General features: G+C 41.1%; 1 protein-coding gene and 1 long non-coding RNA gene across 7 annotated transcripts in view; one reads left to right on the top strand and one right to left on the bottom strand.

Annotated features, from left to right (window-relative positions):
* CNTN4 (contactin 4) overlaps nt 1-10,948 on the bottom strand; it is a 903,432-nt gene extending 892,484 nt beyond the window's left edge. For all 6 annotated transcript variants that reach the window (XM_055344757.1, XM_055344760.1, XM_055344759.1 and 3 more), the window contains exon 1: nt 10,776-10,948. The gene's annotated coding sequence lies outside the window, so the exon portion shown is untranslated. The remainder of the gene's footprint in view (nt 1-10,775) is intronic.
* Nucleotides 10,949-11,086: 138 nt separating this feature from the next.
* On the top strand, nt 11,087-14,732 carry LOC129522099 (uncharacterized). Its single transcript, XR_008666890.1, has 3 exons — nt 11,087-11,217; nt 11,739-11,827; nt 13,218-14,732. It is a non-coding gene; the product is annotated as an uncharacterized LOC129522099 (long non-coding RNA).
* Nucleotides 14,733-15,089: the final 357 nt, after the last annotated feature.

Raw genomic sequence — 15,089 nt, forward strand, 5'->3', positions numbered from 1 at the left:
CCATTATACAGGTAGGGAAAACAAAGCTGAGAGAGGTTATATAACTTACACTAATATTACTAGTGGTGGAACCAGAATTTGAGTCATCAAATCATTCTGAATCACCAAGTATGCCTGCAGGCTCTCTTTTAGAACATATAAAATAGTGTTTTCCATCTGCAGAAACGGAACCCTAACCTAAAACATAGAATTCGTCATTTTGGGATGTGCATTATATTATGTTCCTTTTCTTAAGAGTTAAATCTTAATAGGGGCAACTGGCTGGCTCAGTCATTGGAGCATCAACTCTTGATTTTGGGGTTGTAATTTCAAGCCGACAGTGGGTGTAGGGATCACTTAAAAGTAAAATCTTGAAGAAAAAGAGTTAACTTTATAATACTGATTTAAGGAGTTACATTATAGGAAAACTACTAAAATTTGTCAAAATTTATTAATTAAGAACAGACGACTGCTGCTCTAAATAGCAGTAACATTTTAAAAACTGTTTATTATAGCACAGAATATAAACTACAATATGCTGATAAACTGCTATTAATAAAGGTGAGCAGAGTTATTGGAACTATGAATTCATGATAACTCTATGTTACATAGTGCATATACAGACATTACCACCACCTTGAAAATATCCAAAACTGTCACAGTGTCTCAAATTCTGACCATTAGGTTCAAAAAAAGAAAATGGAAAGGAAACACTAGGAATTTTAAAGCAAGAACCTACTAACTGGTGAATGAAACCTGGAAATGTGCTAAAGAAAATAGAATGTCTTCATACAGTAAAGACAATGTGCTCAGAGTACAGACGAAATTTACTGTACTGCAAGTAAGACAGTCAACATTCCACAACTGTAACACAGGAATCTTCACAAATGTGATTTTGCTGAAAGGCGTATCACCAACACATGTGACAACATTATCAAAGCAGGTAATTTTCTATTACACTTACCTCCCAGTTCCTCAGTCAAGAATGTAGGAAAAGGTGAAAGAACAGAGAAGATGTGCAATACCCATACTATTCTCTCACCAAAAAAAAAAAAAAAAAAAAAAAAAAAAGTCTGTTGGGGTAGAGAGGGCCTGGGAGGTGGGGCGGGGGTGGGGGGAGGGAAGGAGAAAAACTTCAGAGCCTCTTTAAGAATCTACTCAAACTGTTAAATATATACTTTGAATGGTTTGTATATAACTTTATTCTAGTTCACAAACAGTAAGAAACAGCAAATAGAAATGGCTAGTTCACTAAAGCAAGGAATCAAATATGATCACTAAAAGGCATTAGAAAGCAGACGAAGGTCATTCAAGGTAGGTACCCACATCTCAGCTGCACTTGATGAGATCCTGTTACACAGTCCAGTGTTATCATTAAGTATTTCAACAAACATATAAAGCATCCATGTGTACTATGTTCTGTGTAAATTGCAAAGATCATAGTATAAGGCTAATTTTTTAGAGCTTAGAATGTGCTATGAACACTGTACTCATCCTAAATAATTATCAATTAACGTTCATAGCATCTCTATAAGGGAGGCACATTCAACTTCACAGATTTTAAAAACTGCCTTGGGAAGGGTTTTTAAGAACATGTTCAAGATCACACAGCTGGTAAGTGAACAAATCTAGGTCTGTCTGAATCAAAGGCCCAGGCTCTTGTCTAAACTTCTAGCCTATATTCATCATGGTGCTCCTGTGCTATCAGGAAGTAAATCATATTCCGCCTCCTGTTTAAGGGATAAAGTAATATTTTTACAGATTCCCATTTAATAATATTGTTAAAGACAAACTTCTATTTATAATTACTTAGTTCTGAGAATTCTAGTTAACCATATTTGTATTATAATTTTTACTATGCATTCAAAATGTGACCTGGGTGCCTAGGTGGCTCAGTCAGTTAAGAGGCCAACTCTTGATTTCAGCTCAGGTCATGATCTTGGGGATGCGAGATGGAGCCCCACTTTGGGCTCTGCACTCAGGAGGAAATCTGCTTGAGATTCTCTTTTCCTTTCCCTCTACCCCTATCCCCATACTCTCTGTTTCTTACTCTCTCTCTCAAATACATAAATCTTTTAAAAAATAAAAAATAAATGTGACCTAGGTAAACATTTTCTTTTTAAGGCTGTCATTCACCTAATTAAATGCAGTAAAAGTAGTCCTTGGACTTGTAATTAATTTGCTAATCTGTGAGAAGTCAAGAATCAATAGCTAGCTAACAGCTAATCAAATGAGTCACTAAAGGCAAAAAATATTCATATTTATATTTCATAATTGAAGAGCAATCATAATACAGATTATAATACAAATTTGTACAACTCAAAATGATGGCAGAGTGCCTAGAATCAAGCCTCATAAAACATATTTGAGGATTTGAGTCACATCATTATTTTTTTCATTTTTCTTCTCCTCCAAACTGGACCTATCTCACCATAAGCACACTCGTTAACACCTGTCCTCACTGGAAATTTCCATGACAAACTTAAAAGGCATAGGCAACATAAATTATCAAGGTTTCTATTAGGACAGTTATACAAGGTACAAATTTTTACACCCAAAAGTTCAGCTCAAAGGTGTACAGTATATTTTACTATGGTACAAACAAAAAAGACTTCTGTATGCATTTATTTTAAACCTCAAGATCATTATGGAATTAGTAGTACTTCTGCTATCCTAACCCACATTTTCTCATGAACCAAACTTTCTTCCCAGAAATGCACCACTTTTATTTAATTGTGATAAATGCATATTTTAAGTGTTATAAGCTGAAACTGACCCTGTCCAAACATGGAAAATATTTTCTCTTTCCAAACCATGAAAACTGCTGACTCTGGCTTTAAATAAGCCAGAAAAAATAAAAACTTATCTAAAAAGGAACTGATCTCACAGCCAATTCCTGCTCTTTTAAGTTTCAAACCCCAAAAATCTTTCTCAAATATTTCCTAATTACTCTCACTGACTTGTTTACTCTACTTATCACCAACTCCTGGTAATATCGTTAATGCTCTATGAACATGTATTTCCTCAGTTTAATTGTATCTTTGGTGTCTACCATGTTTTAGGCAAGGGATATCCAAATATGATTATCATTAATCAATTAAAATCTGTTTATTGGAAGCTTAGTAGAATTTAGCCACTGAACTAATAAGTTTTTTGCAAGCAGTACTCCAAATAATCTTCATAAAACTTCTATGCCTTTAGGTACTATCCAATTTTTAAGATTTGTCCATCAATAAATTAAGTGATTTAGTTTATTATATCTTTTAATTATCTGAACAACCCTACAAAATGCATATCATCCCACTATACAGCTAATGAAACTGAAACCTAGAAAAGGTCAGTAGTTTGCTGTGACACAATTACACAGAGAGTGCAAAATGGATCTAGGACTGGTGAGCAATCTGTCTGACTCCAAATTTCAAGCCCTTATCTGCTGTCTCAAGGAACTTTCATAGTACTATGTGACATACAAAATAACATTACAATGTAGTAGGTTAGGGCAATGAATGTCCCAATCTACCCAGGACTTTATGGTTTTAACAATCAATGTCCAACATCCTAGGAAACCCTCAGTCTTGGGAAAACTAGAAGGGTTGATCACCTTCATGACAGATGTTCTATCAGTGGCATGGAAAAAAAAATAGAAATCCCTACAGAAAAGGCAACCACTATGCCTTAGTAATACTGAAAGAGGCTTAACAGAGTGGCAATTGAGCTGAACATTACGCAAACTATAATAAACATGGTGGAGAAAGATGGCAAGAGTAGACCAAACAAAAAGGCAATGTAAACAAAGGTATGCAAAAAAATCACTTGCCAGTTTCCAGGGTGGGCACCTACACCACAGATCTGGAAAGGGGAACACAACTGGGAAGTGCAAATGGAAAGGAAAACATCATCTAGGAGTTACAAAATAAGTTTTATAAAAGGAAGTTAAGCATGAGGATGTGGTTTTCACTTCCACTCCTCTTCACATCTCTAGAGAGATAGGCTTTCAAGAAATGAGAACTTTCACTTTATGATTTAGTGATGAAGACATGTGCCTTGGTAGGGGGATACCAAGTGATTCCTGACTGGGAGTCTGACTTGCAACAAGCAGCAAAAGATCTCACTTCTCTAGTCATTCTCACTGTGCCTCATGCCCTTTCTGGAAACAATTACTGTGGACAATAAGAGTCGGTGCTCTTTCTTAAGTAGAAGCGCATGTTTTAATCCGTAAGTAGGATATAGAGTTTCACTCAGACCACAATGCACTAAGAATGGGATAGTACCAGATGATGGAATATTCCTAAGCACTAGAAAGAAATGAGAGACAGAGAAATATGAAGACGCAGATTATGGAGAATTGTTAGGGCAGTGAAAATACTCTCCATGATACTATAATGATGGATATATGTCATTAAACATGTATTTGTCCAAACCCATAGAAGTACAACACCAATGGTTGTTTATACTAAGATAAACTATGAATTTAGGATGATTATGATGTGCCAACGTAGGTTCATCCTGGGTAAAATATGTACCATCCTGGTGAGTGGTGTTGATGATGTCTAGGAGCAGGAGTATATGAGGAATCTCTGTACTGCCCTCTAAGTTTTGATGTAAATCTGAAAGTGCTCTTAAAAGTCTTGAGGGGCACCTGAGAGATTCACTTGGTTAGGCATCCAACTCTTGGTTTCCATTCAGATCACGATCTAGGGGTAGTGAGATCAAGTCCCACTTCGGGATCTGCACTCAGAGCAGAGTACACTGGAGATTCTCTCGTTCTTCCTCTGCTCTTTCCCACACCCCCGCCAAAGAAAAAATAAATAAAATCTAAAAAATAAATAAATAAAGTCTTAAAACCAACACTAGAATGACATAGTAACAAAGACCAAAATTAAAAGGAAGAAAGGGAATAGCCATTTACCAGGCAAATAACCTACACACACACACACACACACACACACACACACACACTACATACACACATACTCCTTTCTCTATACCTAGAAAAAGGAAAATAGAGAATTGGCTGGCAATCTCACGTTCATTTAGTAGAAATCTGTAGCTTCCCACTTATTGGGAAATCTGCTAGTTATTCACCATACCTGTTTTCTGCGCACTCAGTGTGACTCCATTTCTTAGCTTCCCTTGCAGAAAGGACTGGCCAAGTAAAGGAGTTCTGCCCAATGGAATGTGGGTAGAAGCCATGATAATTACCCCCAGTAGGAGCCTATAAAATCCTCCTGTGAAACCTGTCAGTACAGTTCTCTCCTCATACCCCATACACCTTGTCTGAACAAGGAGTACTCGGGACTTAGAAGATGATAAAGCCAGGAGAGGAAACCAGATTCCTGAAGTGACCCCATGGGAAGCCTTCAATCAGAATTATGCTGTGACTACTGAACTACCCCACATGAGTAAGAAGGAGAAAGCATTTTAAGTCACTGCAAATTTAGAGTTTACCTGTTACAGCAGCCAGAGTTAGCTTTTCATTAGACCCTGTGGGACTCTGCTCACTAGGAGTCTAAAGATATAATAGTAAGCAAATGTAAACCTCTCTATCCTCCTGGCTCATTAAATCATAAAAAGGGACTTAAACACAACAGACACACATATAAATGGCATGGGTATGACAAAATTTGGAAGCAAGGTAAATTTAGGGGAAAAATACAGGGTATTTCTTAAAACAAAAGGTTCAGGGAAGTTAGGAGGAAATTAAACAGGGTCTTTTGAGAAAGAGGTGACTGATAAGCATACAAGTGTATCTGCCAACTACATGTTGAGAACACATGTGTCATTAATTATTTGGGGAGATGCCACAAATACACACTGAACAAGAAAAAAAATGACTTATAATACTGCAAAATGAATTGTCTTAGCAAAAAAGTACACTCTCACTATTAACCATCTCACTTTTCTACCAGGCTATTTGAAATCAAAACTGTAAGAGGTATTTTTGTAAAGGACAAATACACAGGAAAGGTGAGACAAGGCAGATTTTCTAATATAAGTGGGACAAGATAACAGGATGAGACCAAGAGGGATCATTTTCTTTTACAGGATGCTCGATATTGGTTGAAGTCCCTTTAGTCATGTGGTAAATACTCAAAAAAGTTTTGCAAAGCTGAAAGGACAAGAAAAGTTTTCTTTCTTGGGAGCTGGGGATGTTGATGAAATACAATGCTTTTCATCAAAAGAAAAATCTGAGGAGGATATTTTAGCTCTGAATTTACCAGAAAGAATATTTGCTTAGGCAAAGAAATGAACAGGAATTTCTCTTTATTTACTGCAGCATAAAAATGATAGCCAGGGATTCCCACAATAAAAGCTAAAGAGAAAGGCTATAATTGAGGGCACAGATTCTGATCATCTGTTTATCAGAAGTGAAAAACCATTGTAGTGGAGAGTCTTCCTTTAAACATCTGATCCAAGTAAGTACTCAAGATAAACCTATAGCATATCTAATTATCATTATATTTTAAATTAGATGTAATCTTTTTTCTTCTTTAGGATTTTTTAATTCTCCTCCAACTTTTTTACATAGAAAGAAAAAGTGGTCCAACGGCTACAGTAAGAAAAGTACTAAGGAAAAGAATAAACAATATAATGAAGCTGTTAAGAAAATCAACTCTAGAGCCAGAGAACTGGTTCAAATCCCAGCTCTGCCACTTACTGGCTATGTTGAGCAAATGACTTAATTTCTCTACACCAAGTTTTCCTTATTTATACAACAGAGACAACTAAGAAGGGCAAAGTGCTTAGTAAAGTATCTCAAAAATAGTAAGAGCTATCCATATGTTTTAACTGCTTCTATTATCTTTTTCCTTATAACTGTCCTGGTTTGTCTGCCAGGAAAACCCTGGTTTGTCTGCCAGGGTTGGGGGAAGGAAGGGTAAGTAACATTTACTAAACATGGAGGTAATATCACACATAGTAATCGAGTGTCAGAAATGCTCGCTGTTCACCTAATCGTTTCTTCTCCTTCCTGGACACACAACTCTACATATTCCCCAGCTTCCATTATAGTAAGATCCACCTACATACAATGGAGTTATGGCCACTGGAATGAAAGCAAAAGTGATACGCATGATTTGCAGGTCTGAACAATGAACATTCTCCAAGTTCTTTTTCCTTCCAAAGCCTTGATGCATGCAGATGAGCATGGTGACCCTGCTGAAGAAGAAAGACAGAGATGATGGAGGAATGCTGCCAGAATCATCCAGTTGGGGACTTAACACAAATGAGAATATTCCATGTTTGAAGAAGTGCACTTTTTGGATTTGTCTGTTATAGCTATTAACCTGCCCTAAATTAAATAGATAAGCTCTATACCTATACTCTCATGTTTAATCCCTACTATGATTCTTTGAGAAACAAATATCCCAATTTTACAGCTAAGGAAACTGAGACTCAAAAAAGTTATGGCACTATCTTGTCCAATATCATGAATGTAATAATTGGTAGGGCCACATCCAGGTTAATCTGCTGCAAGGTTTTTTTTATCTTTCCACCATCCGCACAATACTGCAACATGGAAAAATGTCTTTCTTTTCCTCACTCTTCCTGGTTTCCTCACTTTTTAACTTTTTAACTGGAACTTCAGTCTAAGTTAAAACTTCATTTTTTTTCCCTTCTGTATACCCAATTTGGGAGATCCAGGATGACCCCTATATCACATTCATCTCTTCTGCCTCATTCTGTCCACATACGTGTTCATGACCAGGAAACAGTGTTCTTAACCCATCTGTTACAGGAGACACAGATTTCTAGCAGTTTTCCAACTGGCTACCGTATCAAAGATGGTGAATGGCAAAGCCAGAAGTAAGAAAAGAAAGTTAAAAACTCTCCAAATCATCAGTGATTTCCAAAGTGGGGTATACACCACAAGGGCTATGCAGAGCAATTCGCTGGAATGCATAAAAATATTAGAACTTCTGATTCATAAGTTTTGCTTTATTAATCCTTTAGCTTTTTTTCTGTACCTATTTTATAATACAAGTAGTATATCAGCATAGTAGTATATATGTATAACTTATTAATAAATTTTATTGAGTATGGCCAAATTTTCTTCTGATAGTATATAATAAAAAAATAAAGATCAGTAAGTCTGGGTAACAAATCTGGTCTCCCTCACCAGACTTAAGATACTGTGTTATGGAAAAATAAAACGACAAAACTTTCCACATCTGTTTATACAGGCATCTTCCTGCTTACCGTAAGAAATAGACTAATTCAGTTAAAATCATATAAAAGCATGTTTCACAAAAGATTAAATTTTTTAAATAAAAACCAAGATTAAAACTATATTATGTCTCTGTCTTTGAATATAACAGAGAAGAACCCAACAAATTAAACATGGCAGAAAATTCGGAACTATAAAGGGGAGTTTTCTGCTGAGAAGCTCAATTATTCAGGTTACCTTTATTTTTTAAGAAATCAATTGAAGTAACAGATGTCCTGTGTACCTTTCAGAGGAAAACTTCTAGCCAAAAGATTTAGTGCTTAGAGGAAAAATAATTAGGAGACCTACTTCTGAATAAGAAAAAGAACTAGAGAGGTGGAGAAAAAAAGCTAACATTATTTAAAAAGTTTGCTCTCTATTCCCTGTTAATGTCTCACCAATATGAAATGACTATGGAAAGAGGTGCTGAGCTGACTGAAGGAGACAAAGTCTCCCAAGTTAATGGAACTAGAAACTGTTTTTAGAAAGGCTACCAAAAAGAAAATCTGCATCTGCTGAAACTTTCATATAGCTCTGACCTGCACGCTTAAACAATAGGTCTTTTCTCTTATGAGTCTTAGCCCCTAATTTAAAAAAAGATCAGTTTTTCCATCCTCACCTCTAACCTGACAGGGTCCTCAATGAAAAATAATGAAGTTTATCACCGTGATCCCTTCATATCAATCCAGAGCAGCTGAAGTTGGTTTAAACAAACAAACAAAAAAAAAAATCAACAGTATTTTATAATGTGGCAAAAATAATATTCCCATGGAACTTGTTTCTGGTTCTTAGCAAACACTCCCACCACCCATTGTGGAGATTCACATAAGTCTTGAATGAATCAAGATGATGATAGAAAAATAAAGTTATGAGTGAAACGCACATTTTTCTCATGAATGCCACAAAAATCACCTCGAGGTGTCAGTCTCTATGACACAGTGCTCTTTTTCACCCACTTGGATAAAGACGGGGAGAACAAACTTGCTAATCGCCCTAATCTAAATGCTTCTGCAGGGACCTGCCTGCTGGAAATCTACCCCACTCTCTAAAGGGCATAAACCCTGAAATACAAAAATAAAAGCACATTCCAAATTATTGCTGCAAGTGTCCAAACAAATCAATTACATGGAATTATTCTCTGAAATATCCAGCTCCCATCACAGTAAACTGCAGATGCTTCCCATGCAATTAAAAGACGGTTATTCAGACAGACATGTCCCCCCCCCCGCCCCTATGTTGATTTCAGTAGGAAAACTAGAAAAAGTTGCAGGTGCTTTCCTCCCCGGAGCTCTTCCTTGCAAACCAACCTCCAACACACCCCAAGACCCACCACCTCACCTCCACGCAGTCCACTCACCCAAAGTGCTCAATCACACTAATCTGCCCTACACGACTACCTCCGCAAACCTTTTCGCTACCAATCTGGAGACCGCCCCGCCAGCAACCAACCAACCTCCTTAGCTTCGCGAAGCGCGAAGCAGCCTCCTTGCTGGGAATCCGCTGTGCTGCAAAATGTTCTCATGCATCAGACTCCCTGACTGGTTCAGAAAGATTGAGCAGCCTACGTCCTCTTACCCTCACCTCCACACCTTTCATAAATAATAGAACATATAACGCGAATCACAAAGACCAAAAAAAAAACAAAAAAAAAAAACCGCACGCAGGTTTTGAGCCCTCCTTTCCAGCAGGAGAGTGCGGGTTGGTTCTGCGGGGTGCGTGGCGCACATCTCCGTCGATGTCTGGGATGCCTGGGTCCGAGGAGGAGACAAGGCGGTGGTCTTTGCATGCAAAAGAAACTACAAGTCCACCCACCACCACCACCACCACCACCACCACCACCACCCAAGTTGCTGGAGGTTATTACGCCACCCCAGCAAGCCCCCGGGGCAGGGAGCCTGGGTAGACCAGGTACGCGTCAGGAAAGCGGGGACCTGGACGGTGCGACTCGCCGCCGTACCCCCGGGGTTCAGCACGGAGCCCGGGGCACAGCCGGCACCGTCAAAACCAGTGTCTGTTCCCACAGGGCTCCTTCCACCACCGCCACCGGCTCCTGCTCCCTTGCGTCCTAAATCCCTTCAAACACCCGCCCAAGTTCGCCCCCTTCCCTACGGAGGGCTCCACAGCTGGGCCACCAGCGCCCCGCGGGCGGGGGGGGGGGATCAACATCGCCCAGACCCGGGCGCCAGGAGTGAGGGTGCACGGAGCGGGGGCAGGAGCCCGAACCAGCTCATTTTCACGATTCCTGAAGCATTACGCGCTCTGGGCTACTTGTTCGGCGGCTGCCTTGCAGGGCAACAAACTTCTTTCCTGACTGAAAAGAAGGGTCGCGGTGGGGTGAAGGCTGCGTCGTCGGTGCCCTGCGGCCGCCGGGGTCCAGGGCGCTCAGTTACGGCTGCGCCGACCCCGCGGGGCTGCGGGCTCTGGCAGTACGGCCCTCAGCCCCCGTCCAGCCCCCAGGCAGCCCCCCCCCCTTTGCACTCCGCAGCCTCGGAGCACCGTGGTCCGGCCCCAAAACCGAGAGGCAGAGCGCCCGGGGCAGCACGCGCGCGCCCAGGCTGGAGCGGACCCTGCCTGCCCGCGCCTCACTCACCTCAGCACCTGAGCGCGGCGCCCGCGACAGCCTCCGGGAGCGGCGCCGGCACGGCCGGAGGGTCCCGCTGGAGTGGCGAAAGCTTCCTACTTGCGACCAATCCCGGGGATGAACCCGGTGCTCGGTCGGACGCCGCGCTCCCCTCCCTCCCAGCGCTCGCGGCAGCTCCAAAAACCCGGCGCGGCAGAGTCGAGGCGGCCGGCTCCTCAGCCTCGAGGAGGCGGAGACGCGTGCCGAGGAGGAGAGGCGCCGGCAGGGCGGGAGCCGGCGCGCTGCCGGGCTGAGCATGCGCAGTGCGCGGCGGGAGGAGGCGCGCGCCCGGGAGCAGCACCTGGCCGGCCCCGGCCGCGGGAGGAGGCCCCCAGCCCCTGCGCGCCACCCCGGGAAAGGGCGCCGCGCCTGGACCCGGCGCTCGCGATGAAAGCCCGGCTCCCGCGCAGAGGTTTGGAGGACGTGCCGCTCAGCGATGGGGCACAGGCAGCGCGGTGGCCCCTCCCTTTGAGACCCGGGTAGTGGGGCGCGAGGGGGCGCGACCCGCGCGGTCCCCAAACCTCCGGCCCTCCGGTAGCCCGGGAATTTGAGGAGTCTTTAAGGCGCCGTCCCCAGGGAAACAAACGCTGCTGCTCTGAGGCTGAGAATTGCCGAGTACGAGGGGTGCAAGTCGGGGTGCCGGTGACGGACCACAGTGAACTTGAGAAGCCGGAAGAGGGGGCTTTTGGAAGGTTTTACCTACTTGTCCTTAGGCGAAGGACATTGGCCAGACGAGAGAGAGTGTGAGTGTGTGTGTGTGTGTGTGTGTGTGTGTGTGTGTGTGGAAAAGGAAACGGCTGCGATGAAATATGTACAAGGATCAATCTGGGGTGGGGGGGCGCGCACTGTGAGCTTTGTTATTCAAAAGCATGTGCTTTGCAAGATGACGTTACCGCGATTATTCTACAGTAAGAATCTCCTGTTTTCTTGCAGAAATGGCTCTCTTCATCCCCAAGTCCAAACCTCGGGGTAACCGTAGAGATGGGCAACAGTGCCCCAGCCCCTCAGGAACCCAGTGCAAAGTGAGTCTGACAGGCTGAGGAAAGCCAGCCCGGTCGAATTCGTTGGCATGCGTTCCCAGCAACCCCAAGAGAAGCCCCGGCGCATCTCAAGGGAGAAAGCCCCAAGGGCTTTGCTGAACCCCAGCCTTCCAGTCCGTCGTTGAGCAGTTCACAGCTACATAAACAGCTTCTGACCGTTTCCACAATCATGTAAACCTACACTGACATCTCCATTATGTGGAAAAGATGTTAACTGGAAAACTATTTTTAAACTACTGTAGTAAGCAACCAACTCCTACAAATACATGCAGCTGCCTTGTTCACACAGTTTTGTGTTCTTTGTTTTTTGTTTTTTTTTTTTTGTTTTTTTTTTATTTCCTATTCAGGCAGCGGGCAAATGCAGAAGTGGTGATGTGTATTGTGGTCAAAATTCTCACCACTTGAAATTCCATGGCTTTCCTTGTTGCTGAAATTAATGCTAATGAGAGGAGTTTTTGCTATTGTTCCCCCGATTTCCTGATGGCTTAAACCTCCAGAGAGATTTTAAGTCCCCCTCCCCTTGCCTATGTGGTGTATTTCTCTAATACAGGCACTTCTGCAAAATGGGAATGTTGGTAATGCAAGAATTTTCCATGGTAAATAACTAGTTAAGATGAATTGTTTTTACTCACTTTAAAGGCTTTTGTGGTCCTGCCAGAATCATGACATAATGTAATGACTTCAGATTTATTATTTTTCTGCCCCTAGTCACTTAAAATTATACATATGATTCTCAGTAAATATATATATATATATATAAAACAAATGCCTAGCCAGAACTTCTCCAGAAAATATTCCAATGTATACTATGCATACTCTTAACATGTTCAGGGGAAAGGTGATATTTTAAACTCAAAATAAAATTTCAAAGAGAAAAGAATAAAGTAGGCTGTCACATTCTACCAAAAAAAGACTACAAATTGAAGCAATTTTCAAAGTTCTATAAAGGTTTAATGCAAAGTCCCTTAACAGTGTTTTCAAATTTCAAATTTAAATGTTTTTGTTTTCATTCTGTTCTTTAACCCTTCTTCTGTATCTATTACAAGCTAGACATTGAATTCTATTAGGCACTGGGAAACTGAAAATGACCAAAACTTAGTATCTGCTCCACAGTTTAGCATGTAGTTGGAAAGACAGGCATTATATATCAGGAGAGACAGATTTAGGTCGTGTTGAGGGGATGTCAGTTAAACATTATGATGAGAGGCATTTTTTTTTCTTTTCATCAATAGGGCTACACAGATCAAATGCTAAACTTGATCAGCACCTCCCGAATGTTTTCCAAGAGCCACATCTCCTACATTTCCCTGAGAAAAACAGTGGCTAGTTTAAAATACAAAAAATAACTCAGTCCCTTTTTTCAATCCCACAGGAAAGACATGAAGCTCAACTGCCACCTCTGCCAAGAAAGAAAGCCTCTCGCTGACGCTCCCAGGATTGGAGAGTGTTCTTAGGAGAACCAGCCCTTGCCAGGAGACAAGAATGATTTATTTTGAAGACAACATCTTCACACGTGTGTCCCTGCATATCCGGGACCCTGGCTGTGTGTCAGTTTCTTGCTCAGGGAAGCTGTCATTGGGATTCTGTGGGGGGAAATGTTCCAAATGAATCAATTAATGCTGCCAGCAACAAGTTCAATACCACTGCACTGAGTGCCCCTGCTTTACATCAGTGCATGAATGAATTATTGGTGCTCATATAATTTTCAGATCATCGTTATAATGCAGTAGAAAATTTCTTCTGCCCAGGTAGCCTAGGTAGTATCTAAGCAGAGAGCTGAAATAACCTCCCCCCCTTATACTCCCTAAAATAATTACTTACACATATATGTGAGGTTTTACTTCCAGATCTTTTAATATAAGACTCTCTATGTGGACTCAAGGTCACCTCTTACACTCATTAAACCAATCTGAACAAAGTGTGATAATTCTTAAGGGAAATCAACGCTGGAAATGCTTTTGACTTTTTGGAGACATGGGCAGAATTCATCATCAGGTTAGACTCAGCATGCAACAGTACTGAAAGCTCCACATAGGGCATCTCCCTGTCTGCTCTTGTTATTCCTTTCTGCCACATCTGGGGCAGTGTATGTGTGTGTGTGTGTGTGTGTGTGTGGTGATGGGGGGGGGCAGTAAGGAATAGCTTTTATATAGGAGGAGGAAAGAGGAAGAGCATCACAGGAAAAAAAAAAATGTCTCTTCTGACCATATCTAATTTGATTCAATTTTCTCCTTACCCCTGGCCTCTGGTGGGATTTAAACAAACTCAAAAACACCACCCTCTTTGTTCTAAATGATTTGAATAAGGTCATCCAATGGCAGGGGTGAGAAATGAGAAAAAAATGTACCTTAATTTTGTAATTTTTATTTATTTTAATGTGTTAGGTGCCTGGATAGATCTTCAAGTATAAAGCACCACTTCTATCCTATCCCCATTTTTAAAACTACTTTCAAATTCACTCTAATCAAATGCATAAAGCATTATTTTTTAAAGAATTGTGTCACGAAGAGCTTTGTGATCAATGTTGTAATAGAGTATAATAAAACAGCTCAGGTAAGGACTTTTGGATCAGCCTTCCTTCTATGCAACTGTCTTAGGTGACTGATTGATGCTTGAGCTTCAAACTAAGGGCATCAGAATAATAATGGCCGCATAGTGTGATAATGATAATTAGCACACAAAAGCACAGTTAATTGCCCTGAAGGTTGTGACATAGACTGACAAAGTAAACTAGAAGCCTCACACCCCAGCCAAGACTCCTTTATAAACATGGCTGTGAGACTCCCACTGAATTTAAGCATAATGAAGTGGAATTAGGAATCAATCACCTGTGCTACCCTCCACACTTTTTCCAGATCTTATTAAATTCTTTACATAAAATGCAAAAATAAAAGTCCTGGTAGTCCTTACTTTGAAAAAGTATTTAGTTGATTGTTGTTGTTTGCAGTAGTTATGTTCTATAAACTCCGTGAACACTGAATTAGTGACTACTAAAATGACTGCTTCTAGGGGAAATAGGTTCCTGGGACTCTGGTGACAAGATTTTCATAAACCAATCAATACCAAACCCCATTTTATGTGTACTTCTGCTTAACAACACCTTATTTAATATATATTGTTGATTCATTTAACTTTGAACTCACAGCCAGCAGCATACTCCTGCTGGAACAAAGCTTACCAAGCATGTATTTTTGCTCTAAGGCACAGAACTTAGAGCGAAAGTGGCCTTCTTGCCCTTAGGAAC

This window comes from Nyctereutes procyonoides, unplaced genomic scaffold, assembly GCF_905146905.1.
Source record: "Nyctereutes procyonoides isolate TBG_1078 unplaced genomic scaffold, NYPRO_anot_genome, whole genome shotgun sequence".
In the NCBI taxonomy this organism is placed as follows: domain Eukaryota; kingdom Metazoa; phylum Chordata; class Mammalia; order Carnivora; family Canidae; genus Nyctereutes; species Nyctereutes procyonoides.